The 8554-nt window shown below is 34.4% G+C and overlaps 1 pseudogene; it reads left to right on the top strand.

Moving 5' to 3' along the window:
* Positions 1 to 4488: 4488 nt before the first annotated feature.
* Positions 4489 to 5859, top strand: LOC101699146 (polyadenylate-binding protein-interacting protein 1 pseudogene; annotated as a pseudogene).
* Positions 5860 to 8554: the final 2695 nt, after the last annotated feature.

Here is an 8554-nt window from a genome sequence, read left to right as displayed (position 1 = left end):
GGGAGGGGCAGGGGAAAGGAAAGAAGGGAAAGGAAAAATGATGAGAAATGGAAAAAATGGAAAGTCTTTGTAAATAGGGAAGGGTGGAGGGGGTGAAGGGAGGGCAGGGAATGGGGAAAAAGTAAGAAGTAAGATACATCATGTAAAGGTACAAGTTCCCAATGAGAAACGTAAATGTATTGTATACCTAAAATGTACCAATAAAAGAATTTAAGGAAAAAAAAAAGAAAATTGAAGACAAAATGGAAATAGTTTTTACACATGGGAAGGGAAACGAGAGTTGGAGAAAGCAAGGATGGAGGGGAAGGGGACAAAGAAAGAATTAAGATATGTAATGCTCATGTACCAACTCTGTACAATTAATGCAATCATTATGTACGGCAAATGTGTACTAATAAATAAACCACTGAAAAGAAAAAAAAGTTTAAAAAAGTAGATTTTAGGGCATATTTACTGTTTAAGCAAAATCAGTGTGTTGCTTCAATCAAAATGGAATCTCTCTGTATCTGTGTGTTACTAGCAAATGGGGAAGATATTTTATAGTACTTGTAATACAGAGAATGACTCTATCTTTTGATGTTTAATTACTGATAGCTTTTCAGATTGACTCTCTTTTCATTTCCACTCTAGTGAAAATAGTACACTAGAGAAACCACCAAGTTGTTTTGCACACTGGTTGTACTATTTTGCATTTCTACTAATAATGTGCAAGGGTTCTTATTTCTAACACACACATGGACTAGCTTATAACTTCTCCTTATATTATGGCTATAGGCAAATGGCTAAAGAAAATCTGACACACATACATAATGGAATATTATTCAGCCAAAAAAAAGAATGAAATCATGTCATTTGCGGAAAACTGATGTAACTAGAGGTTATCATGTTAAGTGAAATAAGCCAGACACAAAAAGACAAGTATCACATGTTTTCTCTCATATGTGGTAACTTAAAAAACCAAAAAGAATGACCTGAAAGTAGAAGAGGGGCAAATTAGGAAGGGGAAAAAGCCTGGGAGAGAGAGGAGAGAAGGGAGGATGAGATAGCGTTAGGGAGAATGAATTTGAACAAAGAAAGATACACACATGTAGGGAAATGTCATGAGAAACACATTAATCTGTACAATTAATACAAGTTAATATGTATAATAAAAGTGAATTATTCATCTAAGCTATCTTTGGAAATTTTAAAGTTTTACTTTAAGTCTTTAAAATTTGTATACCTTCCCAAGTAACATTTATGAGCTTTTATAAATCCTTCAAATCCCAATCATTATTTTTGATATACCAGAAAAATCATGTTATTTTAATAAGAGTTTAAAATAGAAAAGACACAACTTTGGTGTCATTTTGTCTTCTTATTCACTTGAGATTTATACACAAAAGGATGCCATTCACTTAAGTTTTTTTATACCATATTTTTTATACCAATTTTGACTCAGAAGAAATTATTATTGTTTAGGGAACTGAAGGATGATGAGGCACCCTGCTCTAGAACCATAAGTTATTTTTGTTTGGTCTATGGCTTATTGAGGGCTGAATCTTTAAGGATTTCTTATCTAAGGAGCTTTGGAGCACATGAAGTTCCTTTAGCCATGGTATCTCAATGAAATAAATCCCTGCTTCAGAACGAAAGACATTGGTATAGAATTCTTGATTTAACATATATATTGCTTAGGTAAATGCAATCAGATTTTAGAATTTCCAGTACCACAAAATGGAGTTCTAATATTGGGAGAGCTAATCAGAGCCACTCACAGCTATTTTCTCACTTTTTATTCTGGATCATTGATTTCTGTATGACTTTATTCTTTTGTGTATAAGTGAATTCCCTAAAACAAATTAACACTAGTCAGGTCTGGATGTACCTGAAAACCTTCAAATTTCAATTATTCAAACTGGTCTTAGCTAAGAAAATGGAATTTCCTTCTTAAAGAGCCTATTCTCACAACTGTAGGCTCTCAACTGGGTTTGTAAGGATAAGATACCATTAACTGTGAGTAAAACATTAACAAAAATGTGTTAAGCATATTTTAGAAAAGAAACTAATAGATTACATTTTACTACAGAATTATCCTAAAAATGAAGATGATTGACTAAATTTTTTTAACATCACCAAGATAATTTAAGCTTTTCATTCTTTTTTCTTTCTTTCTTTCTTTTTTTTTTTTGACACATTGTGTCATTCAGATTGGGCTTGAACTCACTATGTAGTCCAGGCTGGCCTCAAACTGATAGCAATCTTCCTGCCTCAGCTTCCCTAATGCTGGAGGTCCTCACCGCACCTAGCTAAACTGCTTATGTTTTTAATATAGTCTTCCCTTAAGAATATCTTAGTAATATTACTGTTCAATTACATCATGTACTGCAATTTTAAATCCTCATTTCTTATCACACTAATCATCAATGAATTACCTGAATGGGATATCAACATATTTGAATCACTTAGAAGAATATAAAGTCATGTAACTTATAATAGTAAATTCTGAAATCTGTTAGCACTATGAGAATTCTTAAATTATCTTTACATATCAGAAATTATGAATATTAAATTCAGAAAAAAAATGCCTTTCTCACCCTTTTCCTTAGCCCCCAATATCTTACTAATGAGCATTTTGCTGATTAAATAACTGACTTTTATTCTTCAAGGGGAAATTCATGTCTTTGATGTAATTTTTATCTGTGAGTAAAGAGAGCTTACATATTTTCATCAATATTAGTAAAATGTAAATATTTTTATGTATCAGACTAGCAGATATGTTTAAATAGGCACAGAGAACTGCTGATGCATGTGGAACAAAGGACTCTGATACACTGAACAAATGTAAGAGGTATAATACCACATTAAGGCGATTTCTAGTGTCTACTAATTTCAAAAGTGCACATTTTCTAATGTCTATTTCTCAGAAGTACCCAGAAAAACAAGCATAATATGGCTATGCTGCATAGCACTAATAAGATAAATACATACTGATATGGAAATATGTTTAAATATGTTTAAGACATATGTTTAAGAAATATGTTTAAGAAAAAAGCCACATAATCATACATTCACTATGATAAAATTAATATTTCAAACAATCCTCAGGACATTTGGATATACTTGTATGTAGGTTATATTTAGAAAAGTTATAAAAAATGACAGTACGTGTCACCTCTAAGGAAAGAGACCTGGACTGAGACTGGTATTTGAAAGAGCCTTTAACTTTATTTGTAATGATCAATCTTTTGAAGTCAGAAAGAATTAACATATTGTATAAGTTGAGGTTTAGGGCACCAAATGTCTCATTCACCACCCAACTTCTGAACAAACTGAAAAAAAAGGAAGGCAAATGAGAGATAAATATACAATTTTTGTTACTGAGAAGTCTGATACAGAAGAATATGACTGAATTCTGTGGGTAAGTACACTTCTTAAAAAGAAATTCCAGAATGTAACACACTATCCCATCCAATTAGAAACTGGGGCCTTATTCAAACCCACACTTGAAAACTTGTGTTATACAGAAGCAGAGTATGACACAGCCTTCTGGGAATGGAATCTTCCAAAGAGAAAGAAGGGAGAGAAGAGCAAGAGTAAGAACGGGTGGAAGTACAAAAACCCCAGAGATTTTATTCCAATGGAGATCCTACCACATGGAAAGATCTACCAAAAGTGGAAACGAGACATTGTTCCCTAACAATGTACACAAATAAAAAATTTAAACATTTGTTCTTCTTTAAGAAATATAGAGGCTTTGCTGAACTTGAGGGCAGGGTTTCAGCATAAGAGAGAAAGAAACTAGGCTATAACTAGTTTCTTTGGGAGGACTGAATAGGACAGGAGAAAGAAGTAACAAATGTAAATAACAATTGCTGTGATGAGGTGGAGAGAGTTAGGGGATTGGTTGGAAATGTGCACGAAGATAAGAGTTAGGGGAAGGAATTATTCCTTCCAATGGCAAAAAGTATATATATATATATATGCATGCCATGGAGAGATGCAGGAAACTATAGAAAATGTGGGGTTAAAATGAAAGAGTGGAAGTCATGGAGGAGGTGAAGTCTCTAGGAAGCAGCAAACACTGACAGAATTTAAGGGAGAAATAAATAATTTTATAGTAATATCTGGAGACTTCAAACATCATATCCAATAATGCGTAGAACATTTAGAATGAGGATAAAGGAACAGAGGAATACAAATATACAAATAGTTATACATACATATATAAATACATGTACATACATTATATAATTATAGATACTATAAATCAATTATACCTAACTGATGCATATAGAATGCTGCACCAAAAAAAAAAATAAATAAATAACAGTTAAACCGCGGCGCGAGGTGGGGTGGAGGGGGAGGTCCCGGGCCTGAGCTGCCATCCGCCCTGCCCGAGTTGCTGAAGGAGCCGAGCAGCTCGCTGCCCTGGTCCTCCATGAGGCCTGAGTGAGGCCCAGCGCCTCCCCCGTGTCCTAGTTGGAGCGCAGAGGCAGCGGCCAGGGAGGAGGTGGAGGAGCATGTCGGACGGTTTTGATGGGGCTCCAGAACAAACGAGGCCCCTGAGAGCTCCACCCAGCTCACAGGATAAAATCCCCCAGCAGAACTCAGAGTCAGCAATGGCTAAGCCCCAAGTGGTTTTGTTAATGTCTAAGCTGTCTGCCAACACCCCCGAATTTTATCCATCAGGTTATTCTGCTGATACAGAATCCTATGAGGATGGTTGTGAAGATTATCCTACTCTATCAGAATATGTTCAGGAGTTTTTGAATCATCTTACATAGCAACCTGGAAGTTTTGAAACTGAAATTGAACAGTATGCAGAGACCTTGAATGGCTGGGTTACAACAGATAATGCTTTGCAAAACTTGTGGAACTCATCTACCGGCAAGCCACATCTATCCCAAATTTCTCTTACATGGGAGCTCGCCTGTGTAATTACCTGTCCCATCATCTGACAATTACCCCACAGAGTGGCACCTTCCACCAATTGCTACTTCAAAGATGTCAGACTGAATATGAAGTTAAAGATCAAGCTGCAAAAGGGGATGAAGTGACTCAAAAAGGATTTCATGCATTTGTACTCTTTCTGGGAGAACTTTATTTTAACCTGGAGATCAAGGGAACAAATGGATAGGTTACAAGAGCAGATATTCTTCAAGTTGGTCTGCGTGAATTGATGAACGCTCTCTTCTCTAATCCAATGGATGACAACTTAATTTGTGCAGTAAAATTACTAAAGTTGACAGGGTCACTTTTGGAAGATGCTTGAAAAGGAAAATTAAGGACTGATATGGAAGAAATTATTCAGAGAATTGAAAACGTTGTCCTAGATGAAAACTGCAGCAGAGACATAAAACAGATGTTCTTGAAGCTTGCTGAACTCTGGTCGAGTAACTAGGGTAGAGTCCATGCAACTTCAACATACAGAGAAGCAACACCTGAAAATGATCCTAACTACTTTATGAATGAACCAACATTTTATACATCTGATGATGTTCCTTTCACTGCAGCTGATCCAGATTACCAAGAGAAATATCAAGAGTTACTTGAAAGAGAGGAGTTTTTTCCAGATTGTGAAGAAAATGGAACGGATTTATCAGGGGCTGGTGATCTATACTTGGATGATAATGATGATGAGATGGACCCAGAGATTGAAGAAGCTTATGAAAAGTTTTGTTTGGAATCAGAGCATAAGCGAAAACAGTAAAGTTAAATTTCAGCATATCAGTTTTATAAAACAGTTTAGGTATGATGATTTAGCAGAACACAGGAAAGCAAGAACATGTGTCATACTTATACCAAATTAAGGATGTTGAGTTATGCTACTAATGCATGCAACTTTAATTTTGTTTAATACTATCTGCCAAAATAAACTTTATTCCCTATTAAAAAAACAGTAAAACACACTTCCAAAATAAATCTCAATGAATTTATTTTAGGATTTTTTTTTTTGGTACCAGAGATCGAACTTGGGACCTTGCACTTGTGAGACAGGCGGCAGAACCACTGAGCTAAATCCCCGGCCCACAGTGAATTTATTTTAATGAGATTAAAAAATCACATGAAATGTCTTCACTGACAGTGAAAGAAGCTAGGAATCAATATGAGAAGATAAACTGAAAAATAAAACAAATATGTAGAAATTGAATAACACACTCTTAAACAATCAATGGGTCAAAGAGGAAATCATCAAATATTCAAAAATAAAAACAAAATAAAATTTACCGAAACTTATGGGAAGCAGTAAAAGCTGTGATCACAGGGAAATTTATAACTATAAATGGCTACATTAAAACACTAAAGTCAAATCAATTATCTAACTTTACACCTTGAGGAACTAGAAAAAAAAGAACAAACTGAATCCACAGATAGCTATAGGGAGGGATAGATAGAGCACAGATAAACAAAATAGAGACTAGAAAAACACTAGAGTATGAACAAAATAAAAGTTGGTTCTTTGCAAAGATAAATACAAGTGAGAATCCTTTAGCTAGAACAAAAAAGTAGAAGACAAATACAGTAATTAAAACCATAAACGAAAGCGAGGGCATCATTACTGACTATATAGACATTTTTGAAAAAGAGAAAATGAACAACTGTGCACCACAAATTAGATGACCTAAAATAAACTGAGAAATTGCTAAAAACACACAAACTATATAAACAGACTAAAAAAGACATAGGAAATTTCAATAAATTCATAAAAATAAAGAGATTGTATCAGTAATCAAAAATTTTCCACAGAAGAAAAGCCCAGGACCATATGGTTTCACTAGAGAATTCTAACAAATACATAAGGAAGAATGAGCATCAATCTTTCTCAAATTCTTCCCATAAATAGAAAAGGGAACATTTCCTAATTATTTTAATCAAGCATTACTTTAATACCAAGGTCAGATGAAGATACCGAAAGGAAAGAACATAACAGACCAATACACATTATGAATATAGATGCAAAAATTCTCAACTAAATACTAGCACACCAAATCCAACAGCACATTTTTTAATTACACATCATTATCAAGGATGATTTATCATAGAAATGCAAAGGTGACCAACATGTCAATACATGCAATATATCACTTTTCTATAGTGTGAGTGTCCCCTCCAAACTCAGCTGAAATTTAATTGCCATACTGACATTAATAAGGAGGACCTTTAAGAGGTGATTAGGTCATGAGGGCTGTGCTTCCATTAATAGATTAATTTCATTTTCATGAGAGTGGGGTTGTTTGTTTGTTTTTGAGACAGAATCTCCCTGTGTAGTTCAGGCTGGCCTTGAAGTCACAGAGATCCCCGTGCCTCAGCTTCCAGGGAGCTGGGACTATAGGTGTGCACCACCTCGCCCAAAGAGAGTAGGATTTAGTTATCTCAAAAATAGGTTTACTTTAATTTCAAGCTCCCTTATACTGTTTCTCTCTGCCTGGGTCAGGCTCACTTGCCCTTCCACCATGTTTTAACACAGTAAGAAGGCCTTTACCAAATGCATCCCACCCCCATCTTGGACTTCCCAACCTCTAGGTCAAATAAATTTCTATTATGTAAAATTCACCCACTCTATACTATTCTGTTCTAGAAGCATTAAGTAGACTGACACACTAAGAGATCCTCTGTATGATCATCTACATTGATACAAAACCACTTAATGAAATCTGATAGTCTTTCATGATAAAAACACTCATGAAGTTAGGCATAGAAAGGAAATTCCTTAACATGATAAATTTTTTTAAAAACTGCAATTAACATCATATTCAATAGCAAAAGGCTAAAAACTCACTGAAAGATAAGAAGAAGACAAGAATGTTTTTAGCAGCACTGCACTAGAAGTTCTAGCCAAGGCAATCAAACAGGAAAATAAATAAAAGGTGTCCAAGCAGGAAAATGAAGAAGGAAAAGATTTTCTAGTTATAGATGACATGTTTCTACATATACAAATTCCCAAAGAATCCACAAAAAACCTACTAGAATAAATTTAAAAATTCAGGAAAGTTTCAGGTTGCAAGATTAATAAATATCACTTATACTTCTATATACTGGCAATGAAAAACCTCAAAAGCAAAGTAAGAGAGTAATTCCACTTGAAATAGTATATAAAATAATGAAATACATCAGAATAAATTTAACTGAAGAGGTGAATGATATACATCTAAAACTATAAAATATTTTAAAAGAAATTATAGAACTAAATAAAAGGAAAAGTATTCTGTATTCGTTGGTTGGAAAGTTAATGTTGCAGAAATAGCAATACCTCCAAAACAATCTATGGATTCAATGTAATTCTTATCAAAATCCCAATGACATTTTGAGTGTAAAACAGACCCTAAAATAGATAAGAATGATAAAGGATTCATAAGAAAATAATCTTTTTTCCCCATTAAGTTTATTGGTACATTTTAGGTATAAAATACAGTTACATTCATCATTGAGACCTTGTACCATTACAGGAGTGTCTTGGTTCTTATATTTTTCCCCTTCCTCTGCCCTCCCTACACCTCTCCACCCTTCCCTATTTGCAAAGACTTTGTTTCCATTTTTTGCCTTTTCTCATATTTTTTCTGTTTCCTTCTTT

Source organism: Heterocephalus glaber, unplaced genomic scaffold (genome assembly GCF_053883595.1).
Source record: "Heterocephalus glaber isolate CG9 unplaced genomic scaffold, H.glaber_assembly_v1.0 deba00001613, whole genome shotgun sequence".
In the NCBI taxonomy this organism is placed as follows: domain Eukaryota; kingdom Metazoa; phylum Chordata; class Mammalia; order Rodentia; family Bathyergidae; genus Heterocephalus; species Heterocephalus glaber.
This window is presented reverse-complemented; position numbering and strand designations above follow the sequence as displayed.